This window comes from Rhinoderma darwinii, chromosome 1, assembly GCF_050947455.1.
Source record: "Rhinoderma darwinii isolate aRhiDar2 chromosome 1, aRhiDar2.hap1, whole genome shotgun sequence".
Classification (NCBI taxonomy): Eukaryota; Metazoa; Chordata; class Amphibia; order Anura; family Rhinodermatidae; genus Rhinoderma; species Rhinoderma darwinii.
In genome coordinates this window covers 216,597,447-216,613,464 of record NC_134687.1, presented here as the reverse complement: position 1 = coordinate 216,613,464, position 16,018 = coordinate 216,597,447, and the positions used below count along the sequence as shown (strand labels likewise).

Below are 16,018 nucleotides of genomic sequence, written 5' to 3'. Positions count from 1 at the left end.
TAGACCCCGACGCGCGTTTCGCCACAGGTGCTTCCTCAGGGGGTTGTGTGTCTATGTGCTCCCTTAAACGACCCTTAAATAGTCCCCATGACATGTGATTAGTGAGATGCATGACGGCGCATCACCACTGGAGCGACCGGAAGCGAGGCAGACCCCACATCCGCCTCCCGGCACGGCAGCACACATCCGGAATCCCGACGCGTGACGGGAGTTCCGGACATGCGCAATGCGCCCTTGGAGACGGAGGGGGAGTGCATCGCAACCAGCCGCCGCAGCGGACATGCGCACCGCACCCCAGCAAGAACTGTCAGTGAGTAGATCCAAGTGTTTTAAAATGTTTTAGTCTACGTGCCCGAGCTTCTTTCTAATGCATAAATCGCCTTGTATAAGTTTAGTGAAGGGGCTGTACTATATTGAATACTTTAGGAATCGTGTGTATAAATATGCAGGTGGCATGGAAAGTGCTACTGAAATCAGAAGCAACTATATGTGAAATTAGCATAATTAAAAAAATGTGAATTAATAACTGAGTGACAAAAGACATACATTAAGAACCCGGAAAAAAACCCCGAGTATGATTAAATATATAATAAATTGTGAAAACGAATGCACAGTACAGATGTACTGCAGTGTACAATATTAAAGTAAGTGACAATAAAATTTGAGAAGGGCAGAATATCCAAATAAGATACACATTAGCTGTACAGAATCATACACCAAGCTAGAGTTAAGAACATATTATTAACTAGACATATATTTGTATCTTCATGTTATTCATTCGTACTTATATTTATAACGTTGACCCCCCCCCCAAAATAGATTGTAATCCATGCCAATTAATATACAGTTTATAAACACAATACATACCCTCCATTGCATAAGCAATGAAGAAAGGTATTTAAACCGACTACACATTAGAAGCACAAGGACCAGAACAAAAACAATCCCCAATACATCTCTCTACAACATCCAACATCTATTTCAGATCAGACGTGTACAAGATGTTATTGACTTATATTAATTACCATGTACTTTTGGTTGGATACGTCCACTTCGACATGATTAATCAATTGTATAAAGACGATATGTTATGTTGCAGAGCACGAAATAATGCTCATGCATGACATTAATCCACCAAAAGAGCACATTGTTACAACGGACCACGAAAACATCAAGTATGATCTTCATCCAAAGATTCTGGGGATACTTCTCTTCTTCCAAGGATCGAAATAGGGGGCGCTAGGTGTCTAGAGCGCAATACCTAGTAAAAACACATATAAGACAGCACAAAATTAATATAAAATATTAAAAACGAATGGACGGTAGAGATTATAGGAATGGAACAAAGCTCAAATATTCATTGAGTCCCTGGGGTGTCATGGATCCCAGCATGACTATCCACTTACATTCCCTTTGTGCTAACACCTTTTTCACATTGCCCCCCCTGATGCCACAATGTATTCTGTCGATTCCTCTTACTGATAGTGATCTGGGGTTACAGCTATGATGTAACTTGAAGTGTCTAGCTATGGTTTTTAACTGAGTTAAATCTTCCACATCGCTAGCTCCCATGATATCACGTACATGTTCTCTTGTACGAATTCTCAGCTCTCTGGAGGTGAGTCCTACATATATTTTCGGGCATCCACATGTGGCATAATATACCACATGTGTCGTGCTGCATGAAATGTATTCTTTGATGTCAAATGTTCGTCCTCCATCTGCTGAGGAAAAGTTGGTTGCCCGGCAGATGTTAGCACAGGCTTTACAGTTACCACAGGGATAACATCCTTTTCTAGGTCCCCGAGAGCCAAAGGGGGATATCTGGCGTGGGACATAGTGGCTTCTAACAAGGAAGTCCTTCAAATTCATAGCTCTTCGAGCTGTCATCATAGGTCTTTCAGACAAATTCTGAGCCAATTGTGGTTCGGATTTGAGTATAGGCCAGTGTTTCTCCAAGATGGCTCTCATCTTGTTCCACTGGCCATTATACGTGGATATAAAACGTACCCCTGATTCACAGCTTTGTTGTTTTTTAGGTCTCAGAAGGTCGTGACGCAAAGTTGTTCTCGCTCTGTTATAGCCGGATTTGATGACTCTATTACTATATCCTCTCTCTCTGAATCTATTTCTCAAATCCAAGGATTGTTGTTCAAATAAGGCATCAGATGAACAGATCCGCTTCATCCTGAGGAACTGCCCAACAGGAATGGCTTTAATGGTGGACGGAGTATGGGCTGATGACGCATGCAGCAAGGAGTTAACCGATGTGGATTTACGAAATACGTCTGTATGTAGGAAGCCCTGAACATCAGAAAAAATCCGTATGTCCAGGAATTCCACATGATGACGATGGTATTTGTATGTCAATTTAATGTTAAAAGGATTTTGGTTAAGATGCTGCATGAAACTCATCAGACCAGACTCCGATCCTTGCCAAATAAAGAAAATATCGTCAATATAGCGTAGCCATATTTGCACCTGGTCGGCGGCATGGGCGCCGTCCCCCAGGAAAACCTGTCTCTCCCAGAGACCGAGAAACAGGTTCGCATAGGACGGCGCACATGCCGCACCCATCGCCGTGCCCTGCTTCTGCAAATAGAAACAGTCCTTGAAAATAAAAAGGTTATGGCTCAAAATAAATTCCAATAGTTCAAGAATGAAATCACATAGTTGGCCATCCCTGTTGCTGGTCCCCAGGAAAAAGCGGGCCGCCTCAAGTCCATCTTGATGCCTAATGCTCGTATAAAGTGACTCGATGTCGGCGGTCACCAAATACATGTCAGATTCAATTTGGATCCCATTGATCCTACCTAGGACGTCCGTCGTGTCCTTGACATAGGACGGCAGGTCATTAACCAAGGTTTTCAAATAGTAATCAATAAATTTGCATGCTGGATCACATAATCCATCAATCCCAGACACGATCGGGCGTCCCGGGGGATCAATGGGGTCCTTGTGGACCTTAGGCAAAAGATATAGAGTGGGGATTTTCGGATCGTTCATAATTAACCCATCGTGTATTTTTTTAGGGCTAATGCCTTCTTCGAAAGCCCCATCTACGATTCTCCTAAATTTCTGGGAGAAAAGATTAATTGGATTGGTTGGCAGTTTGTCGTATGTCGATCTATCACGTAACTGCCTAAAAACTTCCTTCTCGTATTTGGCTGTTGGCCAAACCACGACATTCCCCCCTTGTCCGCAGCCTTGAAGACTGCATCATCCATAGCCTGAAGTTCACTCAGTGCCTTCCTTTGGGTGTACGTAAGATTGTCATTGGTTTTATAGGTTGACAATCTCCTAAAGTCATCAGTAACCATTTTAGTAAAAATCTCCACCTGTGGGCATAAGGACAAGGGGGGGAATCTGGCAGATTTGGACACAACATTTGAAGGGAACCCACCTGGCACTTCAGCTGTTTGTTCATGTAAAAGTTCTTCTAGTGCCAACAAGGCCTCCCTTTCAGCATAACTATTAAATTCCACCGATCCCCTGCTATGTAGCTTTTTTAGCACCACCTTTCTTGAGAAGAGGTGTAAGTCCTTTAGAGCTGTGAAAAAATTAAAAGAATTGGTCGGTGAAAAGGTCAGACCCTTCTCTAGAACCTCACATTGGGCATCAGAGAGGACATGTGAAGAAAAGTTTTATTTATCACTTATCCATGACTGAAACTCTCTTTGAAACTAAGAACTAGTCAATGCTTTTAAGATTTCCTGGATGTCAGAACAAAATTTAAACTTTATGCCTTAAAAAAGAAAAATGTATGATCTAACAATGTCTTGACTGTTTAAACTTTAGCACCGTAGCTGATTTTATCAAGTCAAAATAACTTTATACTTTTCTTGTCTAAGTAACCCTTGAAACCACATAACAAAGCACTCCAGGTCAGAATATATATGAGAAGGAGAGAAACGCCGATTTTCCCGCACACGTTTTGGTTTTGGAGAGCCTGGATAGCTCAGTCGGTAGAGCATCAGACTTTTAATCTGAGGGTCCAGGGTTCAAGTCCCTGTTCAGGCGTGTGTCTTTTAGAAATCAAGACGTTTCACTTATTTATGATTTGAACATTACGTAGATTTCATACTCTAAAAAAATTATTGGATTAATGATGTAACTTTATGTCTTAAGGATAGAATTAAGTATGATCTAATGATGTCTTGCCGCCTCAAACTTTAGCAGCCTAGAGAATTTCATTAAGACAAGATGAAATTACACTTTTCTCTTCTTCTGAAAGTAGACTTTAAAAGCATATACATTATAACAGTGCTATAGCTCAAAATATAAATGATGATAACACCATCGATTTTCTTGCATATTTTTGTGTTTTATAGAGCCTGGATAGTTTAGTGGGTAGAGTATCACATGAGTCTTTGGAAAAAAGAATCTATCACTTATCTATGACTGAAACTCTCTTTGAAACTAAGGTAAATAGTTGATAGAGCATCACACTTTCGATCTGAGGGTACCTGTTCAGGTGTAAGTCTTTTGAAAAACAACCTATCACTTATCCATGACTGAAACTCTCTTTGAAACGAAGAACTAGTCCATGCTTTTAAGATTTCCTGGATGTCAGAACAAAATTTAAACTTTATGCCTTAAAAAAGAAAAATGTATGATCTAACAAAGTCTTGACTGTTTAAACTTTAGCACCGTAGCTGATTTTATCAAGTCAAAATAAGTTTATACTTTTCTTGTCTAAGTAACTCTTGAAACCACATAACAAAGCACTCCAGGTCAGAATATATATGAGAAGGAGAGAAACGCCGATTTTCCCGCACACGTTTTGGTTTTGGAGAGCCTGGATAGCTCAGTCGGTAGAGCATCAGACTTTTAATCTGAGGGTCCAGGGTTCAAGTCCCTGTTCAGGCATGTGTCTTTTAGAAATCAAGACATATCACTTATTTATGATTTGAACATTACGTAGATTTCATACTCTAAAAAAATTATTGGATTAATGATGTAACTTTATGTCTTAAGGATAGAATTAAGTATGATCTAATGATGTCTTGCCGCCTCAAACTTTAGCAGCCTAGAGAATTTCATTAAGACAAGATGAAATTACACTTTTCTCTTCTTCTGAAAGTAGACTTTAAAAGCATATACATTATAACAGTGCTATAGCTCAAAATATAAATGATGATAACACCATCGATTTTCTTGCATATTTTTGTGTTTTATAGAGCCTGGATAGTTTAGTGGGTAGAGTATCACATGAGTCTTTTGAAAAAACAATCTATCACTTATCTATGACTGAAACTCTCTTTGAAACTAAGGTAAATAGTTGATAGAGCATCACACTTTCGATCTCAGGGTACCTGTTCAGGTGTAAGTCTTTTGAAAAACAACCTATCACTTATCCATGACTGAAACTCTCTTTGAAACGAAGAACTAGTCCATGCTTTTAAGATTTCCTGGATGTCAGAACAAAATTTAAACTTTATGCCTTAAAAAAGAAAAATGTATGATCTAACAAAGTCTTGACTGTTTAAACTTTAGCACCGTAGCTGATTTTATCAAGTCAAAATAAGTTTATACTTTTCTTGTCTAAGTAACTCTTGAAACCACATAACAAAGCACTCCAGGTCAGAATATATATGAGAAGGAGAGAAACGCCGATTTTCCCGCACACGTTTTGGTTTTGGAGAGCCTGGATAGCTCAGTCGGTAGAGCATCAGACTTTTAATCTGAGGGTCCAGGGTTCAAGTCCCTGTTCAGGCATGTGTCTTTTAGAAATCAAGACATATCACTTATTTATGATTTGAACATTACGTAGATTTCATACTCTAAAAAAATTATTGGATTAATGATGTAACTTTATGTCTTAAGGATAGAATTAAGTATGATCTAATGATGTCTTGCCGCCTCAAACTTTAGCAGCCTAGAGAATTTCATTAAGACAAGATGAAATTACACTTTTCTCTTCTTCTGAAAGTAGACTTTAAAAGCATATACATTATAACAGTGCTATAGCTCAAAATATAAATGATGATAACACCATCGATTTTCTTGCATATTTTTGTGTTTTATAGAGCCTGGATAGTTTAGTGGGTAGAGTATCACATGAGTCTTTGGAAAAAAGAATCTATCACTTATCTATGACTGAAACTCTCTTTGAAACTAAGGTAAATAGTTGATAGAGCATCACACTTTCGATCTGAGGGTACCTGTTCAGGTGTAAGTCTTTTGAAAAACAACCTATCACTTATCCATGACTGAAACTCTCTTTGAAACGAAGAACTAGTCCATGCTTTTAAGATTTCCTGGATGTCAGAACAAAATTTAAACTTTATGCCTTAAAAAAGAAAAATGTATGATCTAACAAAGTCTTGACTGTTTAAACTTTAGCACCGTAGCTGATTTTATCAAGTCAAAATAAGTTTATACTTTTCTTGTCTAAGTAACTCTTGAAACCACATAACAAAGCACTCCAGGTCAGAATATATATGAGAAGGAGAGAAACGCCGATTTTCCCGCACACGTTTTGGTTTTGGAGAGCCTGGATAGCTCAGTCGGTAGAGCATCAGACTTTTAATCTGAGGGTCCAGGGTTCAAGTCCCTGTTCAGGCATGTGTCTTTTAGAAATCAAGACATATCACTTATTTATGATTTGAACATTACGTAGATTTCATACTCTAAAAAAATTATTGGATTAATGATGTAACTTTATGTCTTAAGGATAGAATTAAGTATGATCTAATGATGTCTTGCCGCCTCAAACTTTAGCAGCCTAGAGAATTTCATTAAGACAAGATGAAATTACACTTTTCTCTTCTTCTGAAAGTAGACTTTAAAAGCATATACATTATAACAGTGCTATAGCTCAAAATATAAATGATGATAACACCATCGATTTTCTTGCATATTTTTGTGTTTTATAGAGCCTGGATAGTTTAGTGGGTAGAGTATCACATGAGTCTTTTGAAAAAACAATCTATCACTTATCCATGACTGAAACTCTCTTTGAAACTAAGAACTAGTCCATGCTTTTAAGATTTCCTGGATGTCAGAACAAAATTTAAACTTTATGCCTTAAAAAAGAAAAATGTATGATCTAACAATGTCTTGACTGTTTAAACTTTAGCACCGTAGCTGATTTTATCAAGTCAAAATAAGTTTATACTTTTCTTGTCTAAGTAACTCTTGAAACCACATAACAAAGCACTCCAGGTCAGAATATATATGAGAAGGAGAGAAATGCAGATTTTCCCGCACATGTCTTGGTTTTGGAGAGCCTGGATAGCTCAGTCGGTAGAGCATCAGACTTTTAATCTGAGGGTCCAGGGTTCAAGTCCCTGTTCAGGCGTGTGTCTTTTAGAAATCAAGACATATCACTTATTTATGATTTGAACATTACGTAGATTTCATACTCTAAAAAAATTATTGGATTAATGATGTAACTTTATGTCTTAAGGATAGAATTAAGTATGATCTAATGATGTCTTGCCGCCTCAAACTTTAGCAGCCTAGAGAATTTCATTAAGACAAGATGAAATTACACTTTTCTCTTCTTCTGAAAGTAGACTTTAAAAGCATATACATTATAACAGTGCTATAGCTCAAAATATAAATGATGATAACACCATCGATTTTCTTGCATATTTTTGTGTTTTATAGAGCCTGGATAGTTTAGTGGGTAGAGTATCACATGAGTCTTTTGAAAAAACAATCTATCACTTATCTATGACTGAAACTCTCTTTGAAACTAAGGTAAATAGTTGATAGAGCATCACACTTTCGATCTCAGGGTACCTGTTCAGGTGTAAGTCTTTTGAAAAACAACCTATCACTTATCCATGACTGAAACTCTCTTTGAAACGAAGAACTAGTCCATGCTTTTAAGATTTCCTGGATGTCAGAACAAAATGTAAACTTTATGCCTTAAAAAAGAAAAATGTATGATCTAACAATGTCTTGACTGTTTAAACTTTAGCATCGTAGCTGATTTTATCAAGTCAAAATAACTTTATACTTTTCTTGTCTAAGTAACCCTTGAAACCACATAACAAAGCACTCCAGGTCAGAATATATATGAGAAGGAGAGAAACGCCGATTTTCCCGCACACGTTTTGGTTTTGGAGAGCCTGGATAGCTCAGTCGGTAGAGCGTCAGACTTTTAATCTGAGGGTCCATGGTTCAAGTCCCTGTTCAGGCGTGTGTCTTTTAGAAATCAAGACGTTTCACTTATTTATGATTTGAACATTACGTAGATTTCATACTCTAAAAAAATTATTGGATTAATGATGTAACTTTATGTCTTAAGGATAGAATTAAGTATGATCTAATGATGTCTTGCCGCCTCAAACTTTAGCAGCCTAGAGAATTTCATTAAGACAAAATGAAATTACACTTTTCTCTTCTTCTGAAAGTAGACTTTAAAAGCATATACATTATAACAGTGCTATAACTCAAAATATAAATGATGATAACACCATCGATTTTCTTGCATATTTTTGTGTTTTATAGAGCCTGGATAGTTTAGTGGGTAGAGTATCACATGAGTCTTTTGAAAAAACAATCTATCACTTATCTATGACTGAAACTCTCTTTGAAACTAAGGTAAATAGTTGATAGAGCATCACACTTTCGATCTGAGGGTACCTGTTCAGGTGTAAGTCTTTTGAAAAACAACCTATCACTTATCCATGACTGAAACTCTCTTTGAAACTAAGAACTAGTCCATGCTTTTAAGATTTCCTGGATGTCAGAACAAAATTTAAACTTTATGCCTTAAAAAAGAAAAATGTATGATCTAACAATGTCTTGACTGTTTAAACTTTAGCACCGTAGCTGATTTTATCAAGTCAAAATAAGTTTATACTTTTCTTGTCTAAGTAACTCTTGAAACCACATAACAAAGCACTCCAGGTCAGAATATATATGAGAAGGAGAGAAATGCAGATTTTCCCGCACATGTTTTGGTTTTGGTTTTGGTTTTGGTTTTGGAGAGCCTGGATAGCTCAGTCGGTAGAGCATCAGACTTTTAATCTGAGGGTCCAGGGTTCAAGTCCCTGTTCAGGCGTGTGTCTTTTAGAAATCAAGACATATCACTTATTTATGATTTGAACATTACGTAGATTTCATACTCTAAAAAAATTATTGGATTAATGATGTAACTTTATGTCTTAAGGATAGAATTAAGTATGATCTAATGATGTCTTGCCGCCTCAAACTTTAGCAGCCTAGAGAATTTCATTAAGACAAGATGAAATTACACTTTTCTCTTCTTCTGAAAGTAGACTTTAAAAGCATATACATTATAACAGTGCTATAGCTCAAAATATAAATGATGATAACACCATCGATTTTCTTGCATATTTTTGTGTTTTATAGAGCCTGGATAGTTTAGTGGGTAGAGTATCACATGAGTCTTTTGAAAAAACAATCTATCACTTATCTATGACTGAAACTCTCTTTGAAACTAAGGTAAATAGTTGATAGAGCATCACACTTTCGATCTCAGGGTACCTGTTCAGGTGTAAGTCTTTTGAAAAACAACCTATCACTTATCCATGACTGAAACTCTCTTTGAAACGAAGAACTAGTCCATGCTTTTAAGATTTCCTGGATGTCAGAACAAAATGTAAACTTTATGCCTTAAAAAAGAAAAATGTATGATCTAACAATGTCTTGACTGTTTAAACTTTAGCATCGTAGCTGATTTTATCAAGTCAAAATAACTTTATACTTTTCTTGTCTAAGTAACCCTTGAAACCACATAACAAAGCACTCCAGGTCAGAATATATATGAGAAGGAGAGAAACGCCGATTTTCCCGCACACGTTTTGGTTTTGGAGAGCCTGGATAGCTCAGTCGGTAGAGCGTCAGACTTTTAATCTGAGGGTCCATGGTTCAAGTCCCTGTTCAGGCGTGTGTCTTTTAGAAATCAAGACGTTTCACTTATTTATGATTTGAACATTACGTAGATTTCATACTCTAAAAAAATTATTGGATTAATGATGTAACTTTATGTCTTAAGGATAGAATTAAGTATGATCTAATGATGTCTTGCCGCCTCAAACTTTAGCAGCCTAGAGAATTTCATTAAGACAAAATGAAATTACACTTTTCTCTTCTTCTGAAAGTAGACTTTAAAAGCATATACATTATAACAGTGCTATAACTCAAAATATAAATGATGATAACACCATCGATTTTCTTGCATATTTTTGTGTTTTATAGAGCCTGGATAGTTTAGTGGGTAGAGTATCACATGAGTCTTTTGAAAAAACAATCTATCACTTATCTATGACTGAAACTCTCTTTGAAACTAAGGTAAATAGTTGATAGAGCATCACACTTTCGATCTGAGGGTACCTGTTCAGGTGTAAGTCTTTTGAAAAACAACCTATCACTTATCCATGACTGAAACTCTCTTTGAAACTAAGAACTAGTCCATGCTTTTAAGATTTCCTGGATGTCAGAACAAAATTTAAACTTTATGCCTTAAAAAAGAAAAATGTATGATCTAACAATGTCTTGACTGTTTAAACTTTAGCACCGTAGCTGATTTTATCAAGTCAAAATAAGTTTATACTTTTCTTGTCTAAGTAACTCTTGAAACCACATAACAAAGCACTCCAGGTCAGAATATATATGAGAAGGAGAGAAATGCAGATTTTCCCGCACATGTTTTGGTTTTGGAGAGCCTGGATAGCTCAGTCGGTAGAGCATCAGACTTTTAATCTGAGGGTCCAGGGTTCAAGTCCCTGTTCAGGCGTGTGTCTTTTAGAAATCAAGACATATCACTTATTTATGATTTGAACATTACGTAGATTTCATACTCTAAAAAAATTATTGGATTAATGATGTAACTTTATGTCTTAAGGATAGAATTAAGTATGATCTAATGATGTCTTGCCGCCTCAAACTTTAGCAGCCTAGAGAATTTCATTAAGACAAGATGAAATTACACTTTTCTCTTCTTCTGAAAGTAGACTTTAAAAGCATATACATTATAACAGTGCTATAGCTCAAAATATAAATGATGATAACACCATCGATTTTCTTGCATATTTTTGTGTTTTATAGAGCCTGGATAGTTTAGTGGGTAGAGTATCACATGAGTCTTTTGAAAAAACAATCTATCACTTATCTATGACTGAAACTCTCTTTGAAACTAAGGTAAATAGTTGATAGAGCATCACACTTTCGATCTCAGGGTACCTGTTCAGGTGTAAGTCTTTTGAAAAACAACCTATCACTTATCCATGACTGAAACTCTCTTTGAAACGAAGAACTAGTCCATGCTTTTAAGATTTCCTGGATGTCAGAACAAAATGTAAACTTTATGCCTTAAAAAAGAAAAATGTATGATCTAACAATGTCTTGACTGTTTAAACTTTAGCATCGTAGCTGATTTTATCAAGTCAAAATAACTTTATACTTTTCTTGTCTAAGTAACCCTTGAAACCACATAACAAAGCACTCCAGGTCAGAATATATATGAGAAGGAGAGAAACGCCGATTTTCCCGCACACGTTTTGGTTTTGGAGAGCCTGGATAGCTCAGTCGGTAGAGCGTCAGACTTTTAATCTGAGGGTCCAGGGTTCAAGTCCCTGTTCAGGCGTGTGTCTTTTAGAAATCAAGACGTTTCACTTATTTATGATTTGAACATTACGTAGATTTCATACTCTAAAAAAATTATTGGATTAATGATGTAACTTTATGTCTTAAGGATAGAATTAAGTATGATCTAATGATGTCTTGCCGCCTCAAACTTTAGCAGCCTAGAGAATTTCATTAAGACAAGATGAAATTACACTTTTCTCTTCTTCTGAAAGTAGACTTTAAAAGCATATACATTATAACAGTGCTATAGCTCAAAATATAAATGATGATAACACCATCGATTTTCTTGCATATTTTTGTGTTTTATAGAGCCTGGATAGTTTAGTGGGTAGAGTATCACATGAGTCTTTTGAAAAAACAATCTATCACTTATCTATGACTGAAACTCTCTTTGAAACTAAGGTAAATAGTTGATAGAGCATCACACTTTCGATCTCAGGGTACCTGTTCAGGTGTAAGTCTTTTGAAAAACAACCTATCACTTATCCATGACTGAAACTCTCTTTGAAACTAAGAACTAGTCAATGCTTTTAAGATTTCCTGGATGTCAGAACAAAATGTAAACTTTATGCCTTAAAAAAGAAAAATGTATGATCTAACAATGTCTTGACTGTTTAAACTTTAGCACCGTAGCTGATTTTATCAAGTCAAAATAACTTTATACTTTTCTTGTCTAAGTAACCCTTGAAACCACATAACAAAGCACTCCAGGTCAGAATATATATGAGAAGGAGAGAAACGCCGATTTTCCCGCACACGTTTTGGTTTTGGAGAGCCTGGATAGCTCAGTCGGTAGAGCATCAGACTTTTAATCTGAGGGTCCAGGGTTCAAGTCCCTGTTCAGGCGTGTGTCTTTTAGAAATCAAGACGTTTCACTTATTTATGATTTGAACATTACGTAGATTTCATACTCTAAAAAAATTATTGGATTAATGATGTAACTTTATGTCTTAAGGATAGAATTAAGTATGATCTAATGATGTCTTGCCGCCTCAAACTTTAGCAGCCTAGAGAATTTCATTAAGACAAAATGAAATTACACTTTTCTCTTCTTCTGAAAGTAGACTTTAAAAGCATATACATTATAACAGTGCTATAGCTCAAAATATAAATGATGATAACACCATCGATTTTCTTGCATATTTTTGTGTTTTATAGAGCCTGGATAGTTTAGTGGGTAGAGTATCACATGAGTCTTTTGAAAAAACAATCTATCACTTATCTATGACTGAAACTCTCTTTGAAACTAAGGTAAATAGTTGATAGAGCATCACACTTTCGATCTGAGGGTACCTGTTCAGGTGTAAGTCTTTTGAAAAACAACCTATCACTTATCCATGACTGAAACTCTCTTTGAAACTAAGAACTAGTCCATGCTTTTAAGATTTCCTGGATGTCAGAACAAAATGTAAACTTTATGCCTTAAAAAAGAAAAATGTATGATCTAACAATGTCTTGACTGTTTAAACTTTAGCATCGTAGCTGATTTTATCAAGTCAAAATAACTTTATACTTTTCTTGTCTAAGTAACCCTTGAAACCACATAACAAAGCACTCCAGGTCAGAATATATATGAGAAGGAGAGAAACGCCGATTTTCCCGCACACGTTTTGGTTTTGGAGAGCCTGGATAGCTCAGTCGGTAGAGCGTCAGACTTTTAATCTGAGGGTCCAGGGTTCAAGTCCCTGTTCAGGCGTGTGTCTTTTAGAAATCAAGACATATCACTTATTTATGATTTGAACATTACGTAGATTTCATACTCTAAAAAAATTATTGGATTAATGATGTAACTTTATGTCTTAAGGATAGAATTAAGTATGATCTAATGATGTCTTGCCACCTCAAACTTTAGCAGCCTAGAGAATTTCATTAAGACAAGATGAAATTACACTTTTCTCTTCTTCTGAAAGTAGACTTTAAAAGCATATACATTATAACAGTGCTATAGCTCAAAATATAAATGATGATAACACCATCGATTTTCTTGCATATTTTTGTGTTTTATAGAGCCTGGATAGTTTAGTGGGTAGAGTATCACATGAGTCTTTTGAAAAAACAATCTATCACTTATCTATGACTGAAACTCTCTTTGAAACTAAGGTAAATAGTTGATAGAGCATCACACTTTCGATCTCAGGGTACCTGTTCAGGTGTAAGTCTTTTGAAAAACAACCTATCACTTATCCATGACTGAAACTCTCTTTGAAACTAAGAACTAGTCAATGCTTTTAAGATTTCCTGGATGTCAGAACAAAATGTAAACTTTATGCCTTAAAAAAGAAAAATGTATGATCTAACAATGTCTTGACTGTTTAAACTTTAGCACCGTAGCTGATTTTATCAAGTCAAAATAACTTTATACTTTTCTTGTCTAAGTAACCCTTGAAACCACATAACAAAGCACTCCAGGTCAGAATATATATGAGAAGGAGAGAAACGCCGATTTTCCCGCACACGTTTTGGTTTTGGAGAGCCTGGATAGCTCAGTCGGTAGAGCATCAGACTTTTAATCTGAGGGTCCAGGGTTCAAGTCCCTGTTCAGGCGTGTGTCTTTTAGAAATCAAGACGTTTCACTTATTTATGATTTGAACATTACGTAGATTTCATACTCTAAAAAAATTATTGGATTAATGATGTAACTTTATGTCTTAAGGATAGAATTAAGTATGATCTAATGATGTCTTGCCGCCTCAAACTTTAGCAGCCTAGAGAATTTCATTAAGACAAAATGAAATTACACTTTTCTCTTCTTCTGAAAGTAGACTTTAAAAGCATATACATTATAACAGTGCTATAGCTCAAAATATAAATGATGATAACACCATCGATTTTCTTGCATATTTTTGTGTTTTATAGAGCCTGGATAGTTTAGTGGGTAGAGTATCACATGAGTCTTTTGAAAAAACAATCTATCACTTATCTATGACTGAAACTCTCTTTGAAACTAAGGTAAATAGTTGATAGAGCATCACACTTTCGATCTGAGGGTACCTGTTCAGGTGTAAGTCTTTTGAAAAACAACCTATCACTTATCCATGACTGAAACTCTCTTTGAAACTAAGAACTAGTCCATGCTTTTAAGATTTCCTGGATGTCAGAACAAAATGTAAACTTTATGCCTTAAAAAAGAAAAATGTATGATCTAACAATGTCTTGACTGTTTAAACTTTAGCATCGTAGCTGATTTTATCAAGTCAAAATAACTTTATACTTTTCTTGTCTAAGTAACCCTTGAAACCACATAACAAAGCACTCCAGGTCAGAATATATATGAGAAGGAGAGAAACGCCGATTTTCCCGCACACGTTTTGGTTTTGGAGAGCCTGGTTAGCTCAGTCGGTAGAGCGTCAGACTTTTAATCTGAGGGTCCATGGTTCAAGTCCCTGTTCAGGCGTGTGTCTTTTAGAAATCAAGACGTTTCACTTATTTATGATTTGAACATTACGTAGATTTCATACTCTAAAAAAATTATTGGATTAATGATGTAACTTTATGTCTTAAGGATAGAATTAAGTATGATCTAATGATGTCTTGCCGCCTCAAACTTTAGCAGCCTAGAGAATTTCATTAAGACAAAATGAAATTACACTTTTCTCTTCTTCTGAAAGTAGACTTTAAAAGCATATACATTATAACAGTGCTATAACTCAAAATATAAATGATGATAACACCATCGATTTTCTTGCATATTTTTGTGTTTTATAGAGCCTGGATAGTTTAGTGGGTAGAGTATCACATGAGTCTTTTGAAAAAACAATCTATCACTTATCTATGACTGAAACTCTCTTTGAAACTAAGGTAAATAGTTGATAGAGCATCACACTTTCGATCTGAGGGTACCTGTTCAGGTGTAAGTCTTTTGAAAAACAACCTATCACTTATCCATGACTGAAACTCTCTTTGAAACTAAGAACTAGTCCATGCTTTTAAGATTTCCTGGATGTCAGAACAAAATTTAAACTTTATGCCTTAAAAAAGAAAAATGTATGATCTAACAATGTCTTGACTGTTTAAACTTTAGCACCGTAGCTGATTTTATCAAGTCAAAATAAGTTTATACTTTTCTTGTCTAAGTAACTCTTGAAACCACATAACAAAGCACTCCAGGTCAGAATATATATGAGAAGGAGAGAAATGCAGATTTTCCCGCACATGTTTTGGTTTTGGAGAGCCTGGATAGCTCAGTCGGTAGAGCATCAGACTTTTAATCTGAGGGTCCAGGGTTCAAGTCCCTGTTCAGGCGTGTGTCTTTTAGAAATCAAGACATATCACTTATTTATGATTTGAACATTACGTAGATTTCATACTCTAAAAAAATTATTGGATTAATGATGTAACTTTATGTCTTAAGGATAGAATTAAGTATGATCTAATGATGTCTTGCCGCCTCAAACTTTAGCAGCCTAGAGAATTTCATTAAGACAAAATGAAATTACACTTTTCTCTTCTT

General features: G+C 35.9%; 14 non-coding genes across 14 annotated transcripts; all 14 read left to right on the top strand.

The window, feature by feature from the left end:
- Nucleotides 1–3,947: 3,947 nt before the first annotated feature.
- TRNAK-UUU (transfer RNA lysine (anticodon UUU)) lies at nucleotides 3,948–4,020 on the top strand. The gene has a single exon. It is a non-coding gene; the product is annotated as a tRNA-Lys (tRNA).
- Nucleotides 4,021–4,796: 776 nt separating this feature from the next.
- On the top strand, nucleotides 4,797–4,869 carry TRNAK-UUU (transfer RNA lysine (anticodon UUU)). Its single transcript has one exon. It is a non-coding gene; the product is annotated as a tRNA-Lys (tRNA).
- Nucleotides 4,870–5,645: 776 nt separating this feature from the next.
- On the top strand, nucleotides 5,646–5,718 carry TRNAK-UUU (transfer RNA lysine (anticodon UUU)). The gene has a single exon. It is a non-coding gene; the product is annotated as a tRNA-Lys (tRNA).
- Nucleotides 5,719–6,494: 776 nt separating this feature from the next.
- Nucleotides 6,495–6,567, top strand: TRNAK-UUU (transfer RNA lysine (anticodon UUU)). Its single transcript has one exon. It is a non-coding gene; the product is annotated as a tRNA-Lys (tRNA).
- A 663-nt stretch (nucleotides 6,568–7,230) lies between these two features.
- Nucleotides 7,231–7,303, top strand: TRNAK-UUU (transfer RNA lysine (anticodon UUU)). The gene has a single exon. It is a non-coding gene; the product is annotated as a tRNA-Lys (tRNA).
- Nucleotides 7,304–8,079: 776 nt separating this feature from the next.
- TRNAK-UUU (transfer RNA lysine (anticodon UUU)) lies at nucleotides 8,080–8,152 on the top strand. Its single transcript has one exon. It is a non-coding gene; the product is annotated as a tRNA-Lys (tRNA).
- A 794-nt stretch (nucleotides 8,153–8,946) lies between these two features.
- TRNAK-UUU (transfer RNA lysine (anticodon UUU)) lies at nucleotides 8,947–9,019 on the top strand. The gene has a single exon. It is a non-coding gene; the product is annotated as a tRNA-Lys (tRNA).
- Nucleotides 9,020–9,795: 776 nt separating this feature from the next.
- Nucleotides 9,796–9,868, top strand: TRNAK-UUU (transfer RNA lysine (anticodon UUU)). The gene has a single exon. It is a non-coding gene; the product is annotated as a tRNA-Lys (tRNA).
- Nucleotides 9,869–10,644: 776 nt separating this feature from the next.
- TRNAK-UUU (transfer RNA lysine (anticodon UUU)) lies at nucleotides 10,645–10,717 on the top strand. Its single transcript has one exon. It is a non-coding gene; the product is annotated as a tRNA-Lys (tRNA).
- Nucleotides 10,718–11,493: 776 nt separating this feature from the next.
- Nucleotides 11,494–11,566, top strand: TRNAK-UUU (transfer RNA lysine (anticodon UUU)). Its single transcript has one exon. It is a non-coding gene; the product is annotated as a tRNA-Lys (tRNA).
- Nucleotides 11,567–12,342: 776 nt separating this feature from the next.
- On the top strand, nucleotides 12,343–12,415 carry TRNAK-UUU (transfer RNA lysine (anticodon UUU)). The gene has a single exon. It is a non-coding gene; the product is annotated as a tRNA-Lys (tRNA).
- A 776-nt stretch (nucleotides 12,416–13,191) lies between these two features.
- Nucleotides 13,192–13,264, top strand: TRNAK-UUU (transfer RNA lysine (anticodon UUU)). Its single transcript has one exon. It is a non-coding gene; the product is annotated as a tRNA-Lys (tRNA).
- Nucleotides 13,265–14,040: 776 nt separating this feature from the next.
- TRNAK-UUU (transfer RNA lysine (anticodon UUU)) lies at nucleotides 14,041–14,113 on the top strand. Its single transcript has one exon. It is a non-coding gene; the product is annotated as a tRNA-Lys (tRNA).
- A 1,625-nt stretch (nucleotides 14,114–15,738) lies between these two features.
- TRNAK-UUU (transfer RNA lysine (anticodon UUU)) lies at nucleotides 15,739–15,811 on the top strand. The gene has a single exon. It is a non-coding gene; the product is annotated as a tRNA-Lys (tRNA).
- Nucleotides 15,812–16,018: the final 207 nt, after the last annotated feature.